The sequence below is a fragment of the Apodemus sylvaticus genome, chromosome 15 (genome assembly GCF_947179515.1).
Source record: "Apodemus sylvaticus chromosome 15, mApoSyl1.1, whole genome shotgun sequence".
Taxonomy (NCBI): Eukaryota; Metazoa; Chordata; class Mammalia; order Rodentia; family Muridae; genus Apodemus; species Apodemus sylvaticus.
Genome location: NC_067486.1, coordinates 65745692 through 65768927, shown reverse-complemented (window position 1 = coordinate 65768927; position 23236 = coordinate 65745692). Strand labels below are relative to the sequence as shown.

The 23236-nt window shown below is 44.5% G+C and overlaps 1 protein-coding gene across 4 annotated transcripts in view; it reads left to right on the top strand.

Annotated features, from left to right (window-relative positions):
- The window catches only part of Mylk (myosin light chain kinase), a 255320-nt gene that overhangs the window by 157 nt on the left and 231927 nt on the right, over positions 1-23236 (top strand). For all 4 annotated transcript variants that reach the window (XM_052159226.1, XM_052159227.1, XM_052159225.1 and 1 more), the window contains exon 2: positions 9873-9959. The gene's annotated coding sequence lies outside the window, so the exon portion shown is untranslated. The remainder of the gene's footprint in view (positions 1-9872; positions 9960-23236) is intronic.

Here is a 23236-nt window from a genome sequence, read left to right as displayed (position 1 = left end):
AACGGCAAGAGTTGGGGTGTGTGCGGGACATTAGCTTCAAAAGGATGACTCCTCCCCCACCCCGGCCTTTGCAGAGGGCTTGATGACCGCCCGGTCCTCCACCACCAGTGTGATGCTGGGACGTGGACGGTTCGCTCTCTTCGCACCGCTCAGAGCCCGCCGCCGCCGCGTCTCGCCTTGCACTTTGCCTTCCTTCGGGTTAGCTGGGGCGCTTTCCTGAGGGACTTTGTTAGAGATGCCTGCTTTAGAGAAGTTTGGGATAGACTGATCTCCAGGAGTGGCTTCGATAGAATGCCCTTCTCTGGATCTTAGGGATCTGAAACTCTTCAAAACCCGAAGAACTGAGTTTCTAAGACTTGCCCGGCAGATGGGAAGATACTGTTGAGGAGAATGTTTGGGCTTTTTAAAATAAAATTGAGGTGCGAATATTTTGCTGTGTTATAAAGAGAAAGATCCTGCTCCATTGGTGTCTAAAGGGAATTCAGTTAGCTATTGTGCTTTCAGGGAGCTGGGTTGAGGTGAGGGTGCACCCTGGCAGTGGACATGGGACTAGAGCGTGGAGAGCTGGCTCACCATTCCTTTACTCAATGCGAAGACTGGGGTATATGAATTTTCCCCTTCTCCAGCAGCCCCTCCTACCTCAGCTCTCCAGAGCCTGCTTGAGAAACTCTTTCCCCTCCCAGAAGATGTGGTGTGTTGCCCTTCCTTGCCCTAGAAGAATCTTTGCTTGTTGTTAAAATGCACAACTTTACTCTAAAGCTTTAGGTAGTCTTGGGGTGGGCCGGGGAGGGGAATGTGGCGTTGTGTTCCTAAAACCTTTCCTTTCCTTCCCCTCAGCTACCCTTTTCTTGTCTGTCAAACTCTTGGCCTTTGCAACTGTTTTCACTGTCTTCCCTGTCTTAGCCTTCTCTGTTTTGGCCCAGAAAGAATTGCGCCTTGACTTCTGTGACCTAGATTAGTCAAGTGGTCCTGCCTGTGTCCAGAGTGAGCTTGTCCCAGTGTCCCTACCCTCAGGGGTCCAAGAACCCAAGCTAAGGCTAGAAGGAACCTTCTTGAACACTTGGTACCGGGTGGGAGAATGGCTGTACTCTGGGGACATGCACAGGAGCCTTTGTATCAAGATGAAGCGATCATACAGCTTGCAGAAACGCCCTACTGTGCTACAGGCTTGTACTAGCCTCTATTAAGTCGTGTGTGTGTGTGTGTGTGTGTGTGTGTGTGTGTGTGTGTGTAAAAGAGAGGGTACTGGGGAGGCACTATGATGGGCAGTGGAGGAAGAGGGTGGCTGGGGTAGGGGTAAGGGTACACCTGGGCAGTGGGCATGACAGAGCTCAGGTCCTCAGAGTAGGTTTTGTGTGTGAGACTCCTGACCCCTTCCTCTGGAAACTGTTTTCCAGGCGCTAGATCTCAGAGAACACGAATGAAATCAGGACTTTGGGATATGGCTGACCTAACTAGTAAGACCAGGTAGACCTACCTGGAACACAGTAGACAGACGGCTGTAGTCACTACAGAGCAAGGAGGAGTCTTCAAAGAAGGCTTGTCTGGCCAGGTCACAGGTTATAGGTCACAGGCCTTTGCAAGGTACTTGGTAGAAAAGAGTGTTGGTCCTGACTGGTAATCTCTTCAGTGCATTTTCTGGGAACACCAAGGACGACTCACTCTCAAGATAAACCTCTAGCCAACAAGGGATATGCACAGAAGCCAAGAGGTAGGCCCGTTTTGCATGGAAGACTTTACACACACGGATGCTTGGGACCCATTAGGATCAATTGGTTGTCATGGGGGCTCAGAACCAAGGAATCATCGAGTAGTCATCCAGTCTGAAGACAGAGCAATGTCACTGCAGTGAGCCCCGGTGTCACATGACTTCTTTCCTTTCCCTTTGCTCTCCCAGCCTCCTGTCCCACAGGAGTCATGAGGTGCCAGGCAGTAGTCTGCCTGCCTGTCACATCTCTCCCACGGCTCCCGCTTTGCAGGTGCCTGTCATTATTCCGATTTGAATTTTAGTTGCCAACCTCCTCCTCCTCTGGGGAAAGCTCACAGCGTGAGTAGCGCAGCTCTCATGTGCACGTGTTCAGGACTGTCGGACCTGGTTTGTCACCACAGGTCAGGAGGTCATCCCTTCTGCCTTGGTACCTGCACCTCAGATACCAGGCTGTAGCACTTGAGCATTGTGGCATGACAGCCAGCCTGGCGGGGCGGGGTCAGCAGGAACTGCTGCTGGAAGCTCAGGGACTGAGGGAGAGAGGCTGGCTTTTCAGATGCTCCCTGGGGTCTTCTTTTCAGTGTCCTCCTGCTCACTGTCCCTGGGTGTCTGAGGGCGAATGCTCACAATGGGAACCCCACTAGGGAGCTCTGGGAATTTTTGTGTAGATCCAGCTTCTCAAATTTCCAGTGTTGTCCCATCCCCCACTCTTGGTAGGTCTGTGCCTTCCCATTCTGCCCACCCCAGCTCTGCTCCTCCCTCCTGGGTCTCGAGTGCACAGCCCTCTGGAGACCCAAAGCCCCCTGGACAAAGGAAAGGGCGCGAGGAGAGGATTTCCCTTTCTTTCAGATCTGCAGCTTGATTTTCCCTGTGGCTCTGGGCCCTCAGATCTAATGTTAATTTGTTAAGCCCGGGCCTTAGAAATTACTTCGCATACTTGTTAGGGGACACAGGTAATTTGGGCACATATGGAGGTAAAAATGTAGCTGTTTACCTTTTGTTTTGAGAAATTAATGATTTTCTTTTTCCTTTTTCTTTTTTTGTTAAAGTACAGAAAGTTCTTCAGAAAACTGGCGGGAGGCAGGTGCATTGTGAACTCTAACCATAGGTTCAGATCTGTCCTGTCCTGTTTGCCGGCTGGGTGTTCTCGGGTACAGCGGTGTCTTTATCCCACCACGAAAGGGCAGTTTCAAAAATTAAATTGCCAGGGCTGTAACAATTCAGTTAGTGACATGCTTGCCTCACAAGTGTGAAAGTTTGCATTTCATTTCCAGAAACCAGGTTAAAAAACAGCACGGGCTCATTAATCTCAGCACTGGGAAGGCAGAGACTGGGGATCCCTAGGGCTCATGGCTACCCTGCCTAGTAGCCAGCCACCTACTAGGTGATCTTCAGGTCTATGAGACTTTCTATCTCAAAATACAAGGGAGATGGATGGATCCTGAGAAGAGACACCTAGAGTTGACTTTTAGTTTCCACAATATGCATGTGTGCCAACACGTGTTCACCCACGCATACATGCTTAACTACCGAATGGAAAAAGAGAGGTTATTATTATAATCCATTGAACAGCATTCATCATGTCCATGGAATACCTGTAAATGAGCCAGCAAACATAATTAGATATCTGTTCTCCACCTATTGTGTGGATGAGTATAAAGCCAAGGGTCTTAGCCCTTTTAGACTTGGGGATGTCTGTATGAGGAAACAGTTGCCAGGGATGGAATAAACAGAAAACAGGAACAGCACAGAATTTCAAAGAGTGTCAGGTGGCAAGAAATTCAGGGGCTGCAGTGTGGGGAAGGCCTCAGAGGAAGAGAGCAGATGGATGTTTGCCAGGAGAGAGAGTCAGGACCACTTGGCTCCGAGTCTGAAAGGGCTCAGCCTCTTCTCTGCTGGAACCTGGCTGGACACCTTTGACCCCCATGGTGTTCACCCAGCCATGCATGTCTGCTTCTCCTGAGATTTATTTTGTGAATGATTTTCATTTCTGGGCTTGTTTCCTTTCTGCCCAGAGTATTCCAGGTGTGAATTCACTTTTATGCCAAGTAAAAAAATAATGAGAGGGAATTCTATGGCTTCAGCAAAGCTTCGGTCCCACAGAAGTCTGTCGGTTTCTGGGGGCTCCGTGCTTTCCTCTCGTGCTTCGTTTGCTGTCGCTTATTTCCATGCTCTAAGCTGTGGAGCTCTGGACTAATGGAGACACACCCACCTGACCTTGCATGAGCAAGGAATGATAATCACCCACCGTCTTTCTCTCCTGTCTGTGCTGATAGATGACGGTGATGAATGGGGTAGGATGATCAATGTCCTCTCCTAAACCAGAGGAATGGGTACAAACTGGCACCAAACAAAATGGAAGCTGTAGACTCCTTAAAAGTCATGCTTTTTATTTTTATTTATTTTAAATGGTTATTAGCTTTTATGGGTGTGTGTGGGTGTTTTGTCTGTATGTATACATATCGAATGCATGCAGTGCCCATGGAGGCCAGAAGAGGGCATCAGATTCCCAGAACCCCATGGAGGCCAGAAGAGGGCATCAGATTCCCAGAACTGGAGTTAGAGATGATTGTTAGCCACTAAGTGTGTGCTGGGATTGAAATCAGATCCTCTGAAAGAGCAGCCCATGTTCTTAATGCCTGAGAGCCATCTCTCCAGCCTCTGCTTTGTGAATCTTAAAGCACAGTCTGGCCATGCCACCCCATCGTCAGAAACCTCTGGTTCTGGTCCCTCACTTAGAAATTCAGAAGCACCACCTCCACCTCCACCCTGTCTCTCTCCATGTCCACACACTCACTTCTTTGTCCCACAACAGCCTTCACCTAGTGAATACCTCAGCTCTCTAGTGCATTCTCTTCTGGAACATTCTCCACGTGTCTCTTCGCCTGTTAAATTCTTCTATCCTTGACTGTTTGTTCAAGAAATGAGTTGAGTTTCCAATTCTTGACAGCAGTGGAGGCTGCCTTTGACCTCAGCCTCAGCATCTGGAGCAATCCGTTCTTGCAGAATTGAAGGTGACAAGTCATATATTATTGTGGAATGCTTTACTGTTTTATTAGATTTTTTTCCATGGTAAAAATTTATAACGACTTTGGAAACTCTTCCGGGAAAAGGTATGATGATGCCTAGGCCTTACAGCAGGGTTCCAGAGCTGTATAATAATGTCTCCCTTCTAGCCCAGCTGGCTCAGTGGGTCCAGGGACTCTCTGATATTTGCCTGTCTTGTTTTTGTTTGTCTTCACAAAGCTCCCTGGATAATTCTGAGAGCAGCCAAAGATGGGGCTCAATCATGGTTGGATTTTTTTTTTCAAGATGTCGTTGTTTCTTTGATTTGTGTATTAGCAATAATTCCTCAGAATTAACCAACCAACTCTGGCTAGGTAAAAAGAAAGAAGAGAGGGAGGGAGGGAGGAAGGGAGGGAGCGTCTCCTCTGATGTACACATTTTAAACAGTATCCAAGTATTTTGTTCATAGAGTTGCATTTTCATTTCTTCAACATTGGGAAAACTAAAATATAAAGATCCCTCTGAACTCTGCTGTCAGAATCACACATGATTGTGAGATGAAATGCTGTTTTTTTGCAATCAGTGTTCATGAGTTCTAAATGCTGGTCAATCCTTGTTCCAAGACAGACACTTGGTTAAGATCTAGATTTGTTGCTGTTTTTGTTTGTTTTTGGAGTATGTTGTCTCTGACTGTGTGGTATTTTATCTTGGGTTGTTGCATCTGTGTCTCAAGTGAGATAAAACTATTGTTTTTGCCTTCTTTGCCCAATTGTGTATAAGCCTCTGATTTTTGACACCTTTACATCTTTGTAATGAATAGAACCACTCTCAGAGACACCGAAAGATGCTGCATTTTCTCTACATTTCTTCTTCTCTCTCGCCTGAGCCCCTTTTTGTTTCTGAATGTAAAAGTCCCACCTTCACGGGTTTGGTTTTTCTATAAATAAGCAAATAATATTGCTAAAAGTTGATGTCCTGAAAATTAACCAAGGACTTTGGAAAATCAATCATCAATCATTATGCTTATATTATTTTCTTATTGTGATAAAATACCTGGAAAAAATCATCTTAAAGAAGGAAGTTTTAGCTCCTGGTCTGAGAAGGTACAGTCCATCATAACAGAGGGTGTCAATTCTCGTATAGCTGTGTAGCTGTGGCCGCGGTGAAGTGAGGCCTTGGCAGGTCAGAAGACAGAGGACCTTAGTTGAGGGCACTCAAACCTGGCTAGTCTAGAACTGACAGCTTCTAAAATCCCCTTAACAATGTCTGTCTTATAGAGCAGGAGACTTTAGTTTTTGTTTTTGTTTCATTTCATTTTGTTTTGTTTTGTTTTGTTTTCAAGACAGGGTTTCTCTGTGTTCTCAGCCCTGGCTGTCCTGGAACTCACTCTGTAGACCAGGCTGTCCTCGAACTCAGAAATGTACCTGCCTCTGCCTCCCAAGGGCTGGGATTAAAGGTGTGCACCACCACCGCCCGGTGACTTTAATTTTTGATCAAGTCCTATTAATCTTAAAAATGTGCTTTCAGTGCTGAAGCCAGAGTATCTAACTTACACGATGTGAGTGTGTTAGGATTTTCTTAATATGTATTACAGTTCCTATAAATATAATTTGGAGAGCTTTTCTATTGCCCGTTTTTTCTCCCACATGAACGATGGAGATCTGGTTAATTATGAGCTTTTATTAATTTATTAGTGACCTTTTTGCACTGCAGCTGGGCAGATACTCATCTGTTCTAATCCTGATTTAATCTGATTGGGCTGCCTACGACCCAGCCATGTGCCCCATCACTTGCCAACGTTGTCTTGCCCTGGCTGCTCCTGCTCTGTCAGTGTCTCCCCTGGCGACCTGCTCACTGCCAACGCCTCATGGTGAATTACTCAGGGTGACTTCTCTCTCACCCAAGCCTCTCTCTTTCTGGATGCACAAGTTCCACCTTTTCCTCTCCCACCCAGCTAATGGCTGAATCAACTCATTATTGACCAATCAGAAAAAAGAAAATACTGAGTCAAGAAAATGCTTCACAATAATGACAATAACAAAATCCAGACTGCACCCAGATCTCCCCTTACAGAAGTCAGCGTCTGAATACACAGTGGGCAAGACCATCCCTTAACAGGTTCAGGTTTTACATTTAAGTCTGATGTGGCTCAGTTTTGAGCTGTTATATGCTTGTCAAGACTTTCGAGTTCTTTTCTCAATAGGAATATCTAGTTGTCTACTGTAGTGAAAAACTGCCCCTCCCTGTAGTACCTTTGTTGAAAATGAATTGAGCATGTGTGTGTGGGGGGATGTCAGCTGAGTATTTCCCACTGCTTTCCATGTTTATCTTACACTGATACAGTATCGAGGCCTTTGTACCTTTATTAGATCTTTTAAAATCATGAAGTTGATTCAACTGACTTCCTTCTCAAAGTTGTTCAGCGATTCTAGAGCTTTTGCTATTCAGATAAATTTTAGGACTATCATGTGGATGTCTACATTAAAATCCTGCTGGAAGTTTTCTTGTTTCCCTGGTTGATGGGTTGGATTTGTTTGTTTGTTAGTTTTATCTTTCTGAGACAGGGTCTGATCATACTCTTGTAACTACACCTAGAGGCAAACATCTGGGCATTGTCTAGATTAAGGTTAGCCTCTAAGATTGTCTGAGAGTGTCTCTCTGTCTCTGTCTCTGTCTCTGTCTCTGTCTCTCTCTCTCTCTCTCTCTCTCTCTCTCTCTCTCTGTGTGTGTGTGTGTGTGTGTGTGTACACATTGTGTATGGATACCGTGGAAGCCAGAAGAAGGCGATAGATCCCCTGGAGGTCTGGGGGTTACTTGCTTTTGTGAGCTGCCCAGTGTGAGTGCAGGGAAGTAAACTTGGCCCTCTGTCAGAGAAACAAACACTCTTAACCAATGGGTGAGATTGTCTTGATTTTGCTCATGATATGGAAGATCTGTCTTCTTACTGTGGATAGGATCTTTCCCTTGGTAGCAGATCCTGGACTGCATGAAACGGAGACCACAGGCTAGGCCCTGGCAAGCATTTGTTCATACATTACTGTCTGACGTTCACTGTGGATGAGGTAGGACCGGCTGCTTCAGTTCCCTGCCGCTTCTCAGAGCTGGGCTGTAACCTGCCATGGCCAGCCAAAGCACCCCTTCCTCTTTTAAGCTGCGTTTGTCAGGGTGTTTATCATGATGACAGAAAAGTAGACCGCAGGTCTTTATTGCAACAACCCAGGCTAGCCTGCAGTTCCCTGTGCAGTTAAGTCTCCAGTGTGCAGCAGACCGCCTGGCTCTGCTGCTGGGTGTGCACCAGCTCACCCACTTTGCAAGTGTGCTAATCAGCAGTGTTTTCACATTAAGGAGAACTTATATCTTGATGGTGTGTGTGTGTGGGGGGGGGAGTGGTGGTGGTGGGGAGGTGGTGGTGGTATGGAATAGGTATATGCAGTATACCCATTAGCCATCTCTCTCTAATGATTTGTGTATCATATGGTTTCTTCCCCAGTGTTCTTTTCTTTTTATCATATAAATGTTGAATGTACTTTCTTAGATTCTAGACATATGCATTGTATGTTTTCCGTACAATTTAAAAATATAACTTTTAGTAAAATCTTATTTTCAGATTGGTTATCACTAGTATTTATAATTACAAGAATATATTTTAACAGAATTTTACAAACTTAAATTTTGGCATACATGCACATATACACACACATACGGTATTCAGGGATCTAATGTAACTGGTACCTAATTACAGTTAGCTGACCAAAAATGCTTAATTTGCATAGTCTTCGAGCCTACAGGATAGAATCAAACTTAAGCCTTCACTTACTTCTCTGCCTCTAACATGTTTCTCTGGGCATTCTTTTTTGAGTTGATTTTTTTTTTTTTTGGTAATTGATCTTGTATTAAATGACCAACCTACTACCTACCCTCCCCTCTTTCTTTTTTCTCTTTTCTCTTTTGGTTTTTCAAGACAGTGTTTTTCTGTATAGTCCTGGGTGTCCTGGAACTTGCTCTGTAGACCAGGCTGGCCTCAAACTCACAGAGGTCCACTTGCTTTTCTGCCTCCTGAGTGCTGGGATTAAAAGTATGTACCGCCACTGCCAGGTTATGTGACATTTAAAAGTCTATTAGCTAGTACTTTATTTGTAAGTGCTGAGAGATTTTCATTGTAGATAATAATGTCATCTTTGATAAAGACAAGTTTTTATTTCTTCTAATCCTGATACTTGACTTTCATTGATCGTCCCAGGTTTATGTGTTAGGATCTGCAGTCTAAGGTTAAGCAGAAGTGACGGAGACATAAGTCACTGCTTGTGTCATCCCTGGGGCCAGGCATCTAGCCTTGTGTAACTTTGTACTGTGTTAGAGGTGGGACTTTTGTTCATGCCCTTTATAAGGTTGAAGATGTTTGATTCTATTTTTTATATTGTTAAGATTCATTTTTAAAAAATCATAAATGAACTTTTTTCAAGTATTTTTTGGGGTGGAGTGTTGAGACTGTCATATATTGCTTTTCTTTATTCTGTGAGCTGGCAAAGCTAGTTCTGTCATGGACCAGTGTGATCTTGTGATATTTAATAAATATGTATTTTGCCTTGACCTCCAGTTTTGTCAGATAAAACCTACAGTTTTCCTGAGTGTCTGGGTCAGACCCGTGTCTGTAGTAGTGGTAGTTATTCAAAAGATGTTCCAACTATACTTCTACCTTTGCATAGATGCAGGCTGGGAGCAGATTGTCAACTGAACCAGCTATGTAATTAAAAGGTTGCTCTCTAACCTTCCGAGAGGAGAGAAATACTAACAGTTTAGCTAATCACCAATGGCAAGGGAGATATTGTAATCAATCATTTTGTGTAGTGGGGTCTCCATAAAAGCTTCTAAATTGTGGGGCTTGAACGATTTCTGGCTTGGTAGATCCTGACGTGGTGTGTGTGTGTGTGTGTGTGTGTGTGTGTGTTGTGTGTGTGTGTGTGTGCCTGGAGAAGCATGCTGGCTCCAGGCTTCTCACACAGCCATCCTGTGTCTCTAATCCACGAGGCCATTCCTGCATTATATCCTTTTTTATAAACCTGCAAATGTCTGTAAACAGTGTTCCTGAATTCTTAGAGCAGTTGTAGCAAATTAATGAGCCTGAAGAGGAAGTATATTTTGTTTTGCTTTTTAATAGCTGACCAGTCAGAATTGCGGCAGGCCCTGGACTGGACTGGCATCTGACCATGGAGAATGAATCTGTGATCTGAGGCAGCAACCTCAGGTAAGTGGGATGAGATCTGAACTGAGGGGCAGGATCCCCGGCTGTTGTCTGGAGTCTCGGGACTTGGATGGAGTGAGGGCAATTCCCCGCTCCCCTGCATTTGATGCCAGTGTGTTGTGGGCATGAAGAACAAGCCATGGTAGCCACATAGTAAATATGTTAGACTTTGTGTGTGGCCTGTCAGGTCCCAGCACAGCTCCTTACTCAAACCTTGTAGATCGCTTATATTTAGTGAGTCAATTCAGCCACTATTGTGAGAAGACAACCAGAGACAATAAATAAGGAAGTGGGTAGAGGTGTGTTCAGTACTCTTCACTTAAAAAGTGGGCTTCAGGTTAATTAAGCCTTTAGGTCACTCACCCTTTGCCTGGTCATGGCTTCTCCGAGTCCTGCCTTTGTCTTTTGGTATGCTGAACGTTAGTTGATTTGCCAATGTTTGAACCACCGTCGTGTTCTGGGAGTGAACCTCACTTGGCCACTCTGTGTTGGTACTTTTATGTGTTGGACTCAGCTCACCACCATTTGGTCGAGGGTGTTTTTGTGTCTATACTTGGGAAGCACATCATCCAGGTTTCTTGTGATATCCTTGTCTGATTTCAGTGGCAGGGTAAGACAGGTTGAGTACTGTTCCCTTCCAGTTTCTGAGTGTGTATAAAATTGTTAACTTATTACTGAAGTTTTGGGTAGGATTTATCAGGGGTGTTTTGTAACTTTTGATAGGATGGTTGTAACAAATTTAAAAAATACGGGGCCAGTCTGGCTGGCTGTACATTCTCGTGTGGGTTGCGGCAATTGGTACCCTCGGAGCAATTTGTGTATCTTCTCTAGGGTAGAATCTTGTGTGCACTTACTCGATTGTTAATGCTTTTAGGAGTTACACTGACTCATCCTTCATCCTGGTTTTTGTGGTTTATGTGTTCTTTTCTGTCTCTATTAACCTATCTCAAAGCCATCTTTTCTATCGGTCATTTGAAAGACTCAGCTCTTGTTTTCATTGCTTTCCCCCGTGATTTTCTGTGTATTTCCTTGGTTTCTTCTGTTATTTCTTCTGTTTTGTAGTTGCTCTGTCTTTTCTCCATGTACAAGCTGCTGCTGAGCTGAGCTGACACCTTCTTTTCTAGTACTTGTGGGGTTTTCCTTTCTGGGTCAGCAGGGGTGGGCCGTGGTCACAGAGGTGTACAAGCACTTTCCTGCTTGTAGACACATTTAATGGAAGTTTCAGTGATGACCACCCAGGGATTCCCTGTTTTGCCGTGGGTGAGTGAGGTCAGAGGAAGGAACAGGGACAGTGGCCGCTCTTCCTTCTATCCCCAAAGGTGGAGGTCCCTGTGTCATTGCTTCCAACATAGTCTGTAGAAAACGAAGGAGGGAGCTGTTGTTGCTGCATTTTGGGTGACTAAAGGATTCTCTCTTGATGCTTTGGAGGAAGGATGAGGGACGTGTTTGTCAAGGACAGATGGTGTGTATTTTGAGCTTCGCAGACTACCTTCTTTGCCCCCTCGGCTACTTTAGCGTGACAATAGTCATGTGACTATATACCCGATAGGCATGGGTGTGTTTTAATAATGCTTTGTTTTCAAGAAAAGTCAACAGGACTTTTCAGCAGGATTTTGCCAACACCTGCTGTGAAGCACGGCAGCGTGTCTTATCTTGATTATTTTCATCTGCCGAGCCTGGGAAATGAGTCCCAGCGATGAACATCACCAGGTTTGGAACATCCTGGTCTGTCTCGTAGCTCATGAGCCGCTCAGCCAGGGCCACAACGGTGCCACCTCATGTCTCCCATCAGCCTAGCTGCTGTGACTGGAGGGACGTGCTACACCCATGTGTAGTCTCTCTGCCTCCAAGTCTCTGCAGACATGGGAGCCTGTAGAAAATGGGGGGTGGGGTGGGCAAAAGAGTTGGACCCAGACAGCTTGTCATTTTGGAAGCATCACTCAAGTTTTGTCTGTGGGTCCTGCCCTCTAATTATGTCCCCTTTCACTGAGGGGTGCGGTTAGCACCATGGACACACATGTGGGCTTCCCAGGGCCAGCCTCTGCTGGCTTCTGGGAGGGTTTGATGGGGCCTTTCTAGGGCTGCTGTTCCTTTCAACACAAGGGTGTGCTGTGTGAGAGAGAAGGCAGAACATGGGCGCTTGGCCTGTGTGGGCTCTGAATGACACTCACACTTATACAATCTGGGCCACCGGTAGAAGGGGGAATGTGCTTGATAGGATGGGTGTCTGGGGCTGCAAGTGGGATGGGTCAGCGGGTAAGAAGCACGTGCTGCTGAAACTTGATGACCTGGACACAGTCCCTGGCACCCATAGAACACTCCTCAAAGTTGTCCTCTGATCTACTCACTCACACACACACACACACACACACACACACACACACACACGCCCTATTTTAAAAGGAAAGGGTTGAGGCTACTAAATCCTGTTCAGCAACTTACTGGGTGAGTGACCCTGGGCATATAATTGAACAACTCTGAATTCCAGTTCAGTCATCTATAAAAGAAAGAGGCCGACAGCTTCCCAGCTTTGTTATCGGGTTTGCTTTGACCTCTGACCTGGGCCAGGGGAGGGGCCGGGAATGATAGACAAGAGTCTACAGAGATCCGCAACCAAATGGAAAGAAAACCTGAAGGGGAAAGCCATCAGAACCGTGCTATAATTTGGACCAGTGTTTTGCCTCTTTCTTGTTTCTGGCTACAAAACAAATAGTTGCCTCACCAAAGGCCAGAAGCAGTGGGGGCAACCCGTCGAGGACCGGAGAGCTCCAAAATTGTGAGTCACGATCTTACAGTTGGTTATGTTTGTTATCGAGAAGGAAATCGACTAATACAACCAGAACGTGGAAATACAGGATGGTTACTTTCCCTCACACAAATAGAATGTGGACATACAAGATGGTTGCCTTTCTTCTCCCTGGGTGTTTCTGGGCTGAAGGGTGACAGGTGTGACCCAGGGCTAGGTTTCTGAGTTTTCTGTAAACAGGAGCCCGGGTATTGTTTTGGACCTCCTGGCTTGTCACTCAGTAAGGCTTGTCAAAGAAACGAGAACCTGGGGATGCCAGGTTCAGATTGATGGAGCCAGTTATGTACCTGATGAAATTGGGTGTTGCCAGGACTCCTGGATCTGACCATATACTTATCACCCTCATGAACTACCATTGATAGAAGAACAAGGAGAAGCCCCTCTTACTGCCAGTGATCAGGAGTCTCTGCTTTCTGCTGAGGTCACAGTTCCCTGGGCACAGCTGTCTGGGGGTGATGACCTTGCCTCTTCTGCAGTAAGTCAGTGAGGTAAAGACACTTTTGCTTCTAGCCCACCCAGCCCACGCCAGACTAAGGCCTCCTGCCCTTGTTACCATTTTATAGATGATTGATTGTCTGAGAGTTAAAGTTTTTTTAAGTTTAATTAATTAATTTTTTTTTTATTTTTCACTTTATATCCCACTCACTGCCCCCCTCCAGGTCACTCCTTCCCATAATCCTTCCCCGTCCCCCTCCCCTCCTCATCTGAGCAGATGGGGGCCCACCCTGGCACTTCAAGTCTTTTTGTAGCTAGGTGCTTCCTCTCCCACCAAGGCCAGACAAAGCAGCCCAGCTAGAAGAACATGTCCCACATAGAGGCAGCAGCTTTGGGGACAGCCCCCACTGCAGTTGTTTGGGACCCACATGTAGACAAGCACTTCTTCTACATGTATCTATCCAGTTAGCCAGCACCATTTGTTGAAGATGCTTTCATTTTTCCATTGTATGGTTTTGGCTTATTTATCAAAAAATCAACTGTCTATAGGCGTATGGGTTTATATTTGGGTCTTTGATTTGATCCCATTGATCAATGAGTTCAGCATCAATACTATGCAGTTTTTTATCACTATTGCTCTGTAGTACAGCTTGAGGTCAGGGATGGTGTTTCCCTCAGAAGTTCTTTTATTGTTCAGGATTCTTTTGGATACCCTGTTGTTGTTTTTTTCCCATATGAAGTAGAGAATTTCTCTTTCAAGGATGATAAAATATTGTGTTGGAATTTTAATGGGAATTGCATTGAATCTGTAGATTGCTTTTGGTAAGATTGCTTTTGGTAAGATGGCCATTTTCACTATGTTAATCCTGCCTATTCATGAGCATGGGAGATCTTTCCATCTTCAGATATCTTCTTCATCGTCTTTCTTCAGGGACTTGAAGTTCTTGTCATACGGATCTTTCACTTGCTTGGTTAGAGTCACACCAAGGTTATTTTATTTGTGGTTGAGTTAATTGAGTTAATTTTGTGTCTAGCCACTTTGCTAAAGCTGTAATTAGCTGTGGGAGCTCTCTGGTAGAATTTTTGGGGTCACTTATCTATACTATCATACCATCTGTGAATAGTGATACCTTGACTTCTTCCTTTCCGTTCTGTATCCCCTGATCTCCTTTAATGTCTCTTATTGCTCTAGCTAGAACTTCCAGAGCTATATTGAATAGATAGGAAGGGAACGGGCAGCCTCATTTTTGTCCCTGATTTTTTAGTGGAAATGCTTTAAGTTTCTCTCTGAGAGTTAAATTTTTAAGATCAAATGGCCATGTAGATCTCTGTAGGATCTTGAAGAAGATTATCTCTAAGGAAACAGGTAATGCCACTACCCATTTGGTTTACATGTGTGTTACAAGGATGCAACAATGCGCACGGCCCCCTTCCAATGTATTCAGCACATGGCAAGTGCTCAGAAAGCCTTAGCTATCATTATGGTGCTCTTTTTAAATTGTTCTACAATTAAGGTTTACTGTGTTTATTCCACTATTATGACCCAACTACTGTGATTATCTTTATCCAAATGGTTTGTTTTCTCTGTTGTATCATTTCCTTGGGTTGCAGTCCAAGAAAAGCATTGGCAGGTGAAAAGCTACAACCCTCCTCTTTTGCTTTCGTTCCGTGTTGTCAAACAGCTCGGATATGGGATGGTTTTCTCAGAGAGCCACTGCTGCTAGACACGCTGGAGACTCAGTCCTGAGGTCTGTGTGGGTACCACGTGCGAGCAGATAATGGGGAGAGAGCTGAAGAGAGGACAGCTAGTTGGGGCCTGGAGTTCTCTGCCTCAGGCCTTTCTGGCCAGACTTCACTCAAGTCGCCTTCAGGAGCCTCTCCCCGGCTACGCTCTCCACGGAGGCAGCCTCACTGGTTTTCATGTGCTCGCTGACGTAGTTTCTTCTCGTTTTCAGCTCCTATCCAGCATGGATTTATTTTATTGACCTCACTTTTTCTGTCTCCTTTCCCTCCTACACAGTGAACCCATTGAGATCAATTTTTTAAAAAAATAATTTAAAATTGTGTATTTACTTATTTTGTGCATGTAGGGATGCAGATGTAGATACATGCTTGCTGTGGTGTGCACATAGAGGTCAAAGGACAACTTGGTTGGTTCTCTCCTCCACCGTGTGGGTCCTGGAGCTTGAACTCGGGTCTTTAGACTTGGCAGCAAATGTCTTTCCCTGCAGAGCCATCGTGCTGGCCCCAGGCAAAGATTGTTTTAAAATATAATATCTTATTTATTTTTTGAGAAGCTCATATATAAATTACACATACACACACACACACATAATTTCTATTTATATTTATATTCCAACTTTGAGTTGCTGCTGCTGCTGCTGTTGTTGTATACAACATAACAAATAAGTGAAGGGCCATCCTCTGGAGCATGGCTAATCTGCAAGGGACCACATTCCTAAAGGAAACTGACTCTTCCTCTCCCAGCTCATCAGCCCCTATCCCAGCCACACAGGGTGTCTCTAGCATGGTCGTGTGCAGACAACCACAGTGGTTGTTAAGTCTATGAGTGCAGCAGTGCTATCATATGCAGAAGACACTGATTCCCCACCCCCACCCCCCACCCTCCCACCCCAGCTCTTAGTTTTCTTCTCTTCTGGGCTGCTCCCTGAGCCTTGGGGAGAGCGTGTGATATGGATGTCCCGCAGATGACTGAGCACTCCACCAACATACTGACTCTCTGTGCTTTGACCATTGAAGGAGAGGTCTGTAGGTCTGTATGCAATATTAAAATCATGCCTTTGGTAGAGCAGCACCAGCACACATTTATTCAATGTTGAATAAATGAAGGTGTTGCAAACTTGATAAGAGGGGTAAAAATTTAAAAGGGCCAAAGTTGTTATTATCTTGGCAGGGTGTTACTCTGTATTGATGCTTAAGCCCCTACTGGAGGCTACTAGGGCTGGCTATGAATATCCCTGGTATATTAGGGATTATTTTAGGTCTCCATTACTGGTAACAAACTACCTCACACATAGTGGCCTATGCTCTAATTTGTAAAGAAGAGGGACGAGGTGGCTGATGACTCAGATGGCTACAGGCTAGGATCATGTGAGATCTTCCCTACCACCCTCTGGGGGCTAGCCTCGAAGGCCATGCTAAGCAGGGAAGCTATCCGAGCATCACCTGCCTGATGCTGGGGTTTCCTCACAGCATGGTGGCTGAGTTTCTGGAGAAGGTGACTCCACAGGGACACACTTATTCACTGAGACCCGGGTGAGTTTTGTGTTGTCTTCTTGCCCGCCTTAGAGGTCTCACGCTGTGACTTCTTCAGTAATCTATTGGTCCACACAGGGATAAGCCTGCTCACATTCAAGGGACAGGAGCCAAAGCCGTTATTATCTTGGCAGGGTGTTACTCTGTATTGATGCTTACCTCCATCTTAGGTAACTGAACCTCACTAGGACAGGGTCTGCCATATTTGTCTAACATGAAGAACCTTCCAGTTATCTCGCCCATAATGAATGCTCAGCAAGTGAAGAAACGAGGGAGCAGATGACTCTTCATGGATGCCTTATAACACTGTCTCTCTAGGATGGCCTTACAGGCCTGTCACAAAGAGATTTGTGGTTAGAGCCAGATATAAAGGACCAAATACACAAGGTGACTGAGTCACAACTTGGGGGAAACATATGGTGATGAAATGTTGTCTTCGTGGCCTTCACAACCAGCAGCTGCCATGTCTGGCTCCTCAACATCACCGTGTTCACCACGTCCTGCCATTCTTTCTCATAAGCAGCATTGGAGTGACTACCAGGATGGCAGCACCTTAAGTGAACTCAGTTGCTCCCTGTGATGCCGTGAGATGATGCTATCATAGTATGGAGCATGTGTCTTCCAAAAGATATGTATTAAGGCTGTGATCTCCAGTGTGGCTATGTCCTGTTACTTGCTGCAACAAGATACACTCACAAAAACAACTTAAGGGAGGAAAGGGTTCGACTCACAGTTTGAGTATATGGCCCATCACAGTGGGGAAGGCATGGAGGGCAGCACGATCGTGAAGCTCCTGGCCATAAGAGTCAGGAGGCAGAGAGTTATGGTTGCCTGCACTCAGCTAACTTCCACTGTTATATGGAGCTCAGGGCTCAAGCCCTAAGGACGGTGCAGCTCTCGTTTGGATGGACCGTTTTCCATCTAAATAATGGCTCACAGTGATACCCCAAACCAACCTGTTTCAGATAATCCTTCATCCATACCTGAAGGCTTGTCCCTTTGGAGGTTCCAGATCTTGGCTAATTGGCAACCAACACTAATTGGTTAGAAGGACAGTGGAACCTTTAAGAGGTAGAGCCTAATGGGAGGTCCTTTGTCACTGGGCATGTAGCTTTGAAGAGGGCAGTGGGACTCCAGCCCCCTCCCTCCCTTCTTCTCTTTGTGACCATGAATTGAGTGAATTTGTATCCACCATGGGCTCCTGCTGTGATATACCTCTAAAGGCCCTAAGTAATGGGACTGACTGATTAAGGACTGCCATCTTTAAAACTGTGAGCCAAAGTAATCATTTTTCCTTTCTGGGTTGATTTTTCCCAGGTGTTTGATATAGAAACAGAAAACTGATTATGATAGTTAATATCAATCATTAACATGATGATATCTAGAATCACCTTGGAGACAGGCCTCAGGGCCTGTCTGTGAAGGATTATTTTGATTCGGCTAATTGGTGTTTGACTATCTGACTGTTGCGGGTGGCACCTCTCTGAGGGCTGGGACTGTATACAACGGGAGACAGTCAACTGAGCGCAAGCATTCCCCACTCTTTTGCTTCTTGACTGTACAAGGTAACCAGCTGCCTGGAGCCCTGTGGCTGTCACTTCCCCACCCTGATGCATTGTGACTTCAAGAATTGAGCCAGGACACATCCTTTCTCCTTTAAGTTGCTTTTGTCAGCATTTCCCTCAACCTGCCAAGTATGGCAACAGAAGATATAACCAAAACACTAACAAACTGATGGCTCCTGTTAGTAGCCCATGTTCCAATGTCTCAGATGGGGAATTAGAGGAATCCAGACACAATGAGGCTGCCGCAGGCACTTCCTGGTACACGGTTGGGAGAAATGTATGGTCTTACTCCAGAACCACCTTGGAAGATCCTTGGAGTAGTTGACTTGTGCCTTTTTGTACTCTTCTTTCAAATGTAAACCAGGAAGGGGGGGTTATTGCCTTTTGTGACTTTAATGTACTATTAGTATCCCAGAAAGTTTTCAGAAGATACAGCTGTGTCTTGTTCTGGCCCTAGATCAGCTAAAAAATAGTATTAATTTTAGAAGAGGAGACATCAACACTTAACTGTTGTGTTCATTGACTAATGTTGAACCATTTCAGGCCACAATCTTGGGCATGGAGGCTCACCATGAATCTTTTAACATTTTGGCCTCAGACACAAGAAATATCTTCAGACAAGGCTTTTTTTTTTTCTCCCCTCAGTGCCAAAATTTAACCAGCTGGAATTGTTTTCCATCCCAGTCAGTCTTTCTAAGTCAAACAGTTTGCCTTTTATTGGGAAATCTGCATTTTAATGTATAGATAGCACATTATGTCCTTGGTTCTAGGATACAAGAAACTGGGTCTTTGTTTTATTGTGGGATCTGGGTGTCTGGGTGTCAGGAGGGATCAAATATCAGCAAGTCTGAAGCATGTGATGGAGATGCAACTGCCCCTCCCAGTGAGACTTGGAGCTTGTGAAAGGAGTGAGAGAAAGAGCCACGCATAGGGGAAGGGAGCAGCATAGGGGAAGGGAGCAACGTCGCTCCTCCTCAACACCATAGCTCCTGCCATGCCCTGATCTGGAGCCCTGTGCCAGGGTTCCCGGACTCTAACCCTGCTCTACGATAGAGAGAACATTAGCCACAGCCAGCTCACTGACCTCCTTCACGTTGCCCTTCAGAGAGCATGTTCTTAACTCCTGTGATGCTGCTCGCCTGTTGCTGTGTCCTCATCCCACCGTTGTGTCTGAGGATAAGTAAAGTGCCACAAGTTGGCAAGAGACTTTCCCATTCTTTATAACCATGTTTAAACTGGTTGGAGAGCCTGTCAGCTTAAAATGTATACATGTGTATAAATGTACTGTTTCTATGACTCAAGGGAAATTATTGGCAACAGTTTGATGCCTACACCTTGCCTAAACCAGACAATGAGAGTCATTTCAATGCTAAGCCATTGTGAGTCACCAGAGGTACAAACCTCTGGCGATGCTGTGTTCCAAACCTCTGGTGATGCTGAGCGTAACTGAGTTTTTAGCTCTGTGACCCTTGTCTGCCACTGTCACTTTTCCTCACTTTTTTAAAAATCTTAAACTATTTGTCTTTTTCTTTTTGAGTTCTAGAAACTCTCCATGTGATGTTAATTGGACAGACCTCCAAGAAATCTCATGACACAGTTTTATCTTTTGAATGTGGAATTGATATTTGGAAATGGATGTCACATGGTGGGGCTGAGTCAGGCTGAACGGACTAAAGCAGTGTTACTTTAGTCACTATATGTTTGGAACTATATAAACCTGTCATAGATGTGGCGTCTGAGATGACCAAGACTCCACAGTGTCAGAGGGATGACTGGATGAATAATTAACTGACTAGTTGAGAAAGCTCTTAAAAATGTCATGAATATGACATGTACCTTACATATTTTAACTTGCCCCACATAATACGACTTTGCAAACTTTCACTCTGAGGGAACACTTTTGTCTGTGTGTTTTCTTGACAGGAGTCAACATTATATTTCTTGTGTTGGCTGTGCTTTTTAGGCATTTTCTATACCTTTTAAAGCCATCAGAGTGCCAAACACTTATACTTCTTATAATTTTTTCTCATTTTTAAAGTCGTCTCAAACATAATTTAACAATTCATCTTTATCATTCAGTGTCCAGAGAAACAATTCTTTTGTTAATATTTAGTGACTTCATATACTATTAAAAATTATATGCGAATTTAGCCATCCAATTGCAATAATAAGTATAACCAGCACAGAAAATTTTAAGCCTGTTGACTCTTGGTAAGCACATAGCTCCCTTGTAGGCTTGAGATGTGTGGGATAGATTAGAGAACTGGAGATTAGCCTATTAGTCCTCAGCATTCAGCACAATGTGGTATCAGTCAGTATCTTGCCTGTGGGGAATTTAATCATCCTTGTGTCGGCTTCTAGGGTAATCCTGGTAAGTGTAAGGAATTAAAAAGAGATTTTACTGTAGCTTCTGTGGAGCAAAGGAAACAGAAGAGCAAAGGAATAGACTGCAGGGTGAAAGAGAACATTTGTAGCCTATTGCTTCAGCAGAATAGATAAGAAACCCCAAAGACCAAGCATTAGGCCAGGCTTGGTAGCCCCTGCCTGTGATCTCAGTAGTTAGAAGTCTTATGACAGAAGGCTGTGTGTTTGAGGCAAGCTTGGACTATCTAGTGAGACCTAATCTCAGAAAACAAGAGACAAAAGCCCAACAGCATAAAAACCACTTCAAAAAACAAGTAAATGACATGCATGAATACTTCTCAAAAGAAGACGTGCGGGGATCTGGCCGGTGTAGTAAGAAATGGCCGATCATTAGTCACTGGGGAGGTGCAACTGAAAGCCGTGAGCTATCCTCTCACCCCAGTTAGCATGGTCACTGCCCCAAAGACTGAAGAGAGCACTGCAGTGAGGAAGTGAGGACAGAGAGGGGGAGGAACTCTTACACACTGCTGGTAACCAGTTAAGTCAGACAACTTGTTGAAAACGGTATGAAGATTCTTTTTTTAAAAAAAAAAATTGGATATTTTGTTTGCTTACATTTCAAATGTTATATCTCTTCTCCCAGTTTCCCCTCTGCAAACCCCCATCCCATCCCCATGACCCTACTACTATGAGGGTGCTCCCCCACCCACCTACCCACTCCTGCCTCACCACCCTAGCATTCCTCTACACTGGGGCATCAAGCCTTCACAGGACCAAGGGCCTCCCCTCCCATTGATGCCAGATAAGGCCCCTTCAGCTCCTTCAGTCCTTCCCCTAACTCTTCCATTGGGGTCCCTGTGCTCAGTCTGATGGTTGGTTGCAAGCATTCACATCTATATTGGTCAGGATCTGGCAGAGCCTCTCAGGAGACAGCTGTATCAGGCTCCTGTCAGCAAGCACTTCTTGGCATTCTTGAAAGTGTCTGGGTTTGGTGTCTGCGTGTGGGATGGATCCCCAGGTGGGGCAGTCTCTGGATGTCCTCTTTGTCCATGTATTTCTTTTAGACAGGAGCAATACTGGGTTAAAATTTTGGAAATGGGTGGGTGGTCCCATCCCTTAACAGGCGAGCCATGCCTAACCTCTGGATATGATCTTGACAGGTACTCCCTCCCCTTTGTGGGGTATTTCAGCTAATGTCATCCCTGTGGGGTCCTGGGAGGCTCTTGCTTTCCTAGCATCTGGTACTTTCTGGTTGCTGCCTCCAGTTCCCCATCCTCCATTGCTATACACCTCTGTTCAATTTCCTGGCCCTCTGTACATCTCCTCACATACCTGATTCTTCCCTGCTTTTTCCCCTCCTCCTCTTCTCTTCCTCCTAACTCCTTCCCGGCTTCTAATTCCCTTGATTATTTTCTTCCCCCTTCTAAGTAGGACTGAAGCATCCACACTTCAGTCTTCCTTCCTCTTGAGCTTCATGTGGTCCATGAGTTGTATCATGGGTATTCCACACTCTTTGCCTAATATACATTTATCACTGAGTACATACCATGTGTGTTCTTTTGTGACTGAGTTACCTCACTCAGGATGATATTTTACTATATTAATCCTACCAATCCATGAGCATGGGAGATCTTTACATTTTCTGCTGTCTTCTTTGATTTCTTTCTTCAGAGACTTGAAGTTCTTGTTGTACAGATCTTTCACTTGTTTGGTTAGAGTCACACCAAGATATTTTATATTGTTTGTGACTATTGTGAAGGGTGTCGTTTCCCTAATTTCTTTCTCAGCCTGTTTATCCTTTGAGTATAGGAAGGCTACTGATTTGTTTGAATTAATTTTATATCCAGCCACTTTGCTGAAGTTGTTTATCAACTGTACAAGTTCTCAGGTGGAGGTTTTGGGGTCAGTTAAGTATACTATCATATCATCTGCAAATAGAGATATTTTGACTTCTTCCTTTCCCATCTGTATCCATTTGATTTTTTTTTAATTTTTGTTGTCTAATTGCTCTACCTAGAACTTCAAATACTGTATTGAATAGATAGAATGTGGCCAGCCTTGTCTAGTTCCTGATTTCAGTGGGATTGCTTTAACTTTCTCTCCATTTAGTTTGATGTTGGCTACTGGTTTGCTGTATATTGCTTTTACTATGTTTAGGTGTGGGACGGAAGTCCTGATCTTTCCAAAACTTTTAACATGAAGGGATGTTGAATTGTCTCAAATGCTTCTTCAGCATCTAATGAAATGATCATATGGTTTTTTCTTTGAGTTTGTTTATATAGTGAATTATGTTTATGGATTCCTGTATATTGAACCATCCTTGCATCCCTAGGATGAAGCCTACTTGATCATGGTGAATGATCATTTTGATATATTCTTGGATTTGGTTTGTGAGAATTTTATTGAGTATCTTTGCATTGATATTCATAAGGGAAATTGGTCTGAAGTTCTCTTTCTTTGTTGGGTCTTGGTGTGGTTTTGGTATCAGTGTAACTGTGGCTTATGAAAATTCTTTATAAAGTAAAACAGCAACAACAACTATATATATATATATATATATATATATAAATATATATATATATATATATATATATATATATATTTACCATACTATACCCCCATGTATATCTCTAAATATTATATATCAATTAAAATAGAGTTGTAAGGGACCTTTAAACCTGACAGGTTCTGGAACTTTGGGAGATTGGGCCTACTTTGAAGGTTATACCTGCCCCTTCCTTCCTGTGGTGCCTCCTCTGCTTCTTGGTCTTCTGTGATGGGAACAGCCTGCACCACACATTCCTACTTCAAGAACTGAGCTCCTCCTCTGTGTC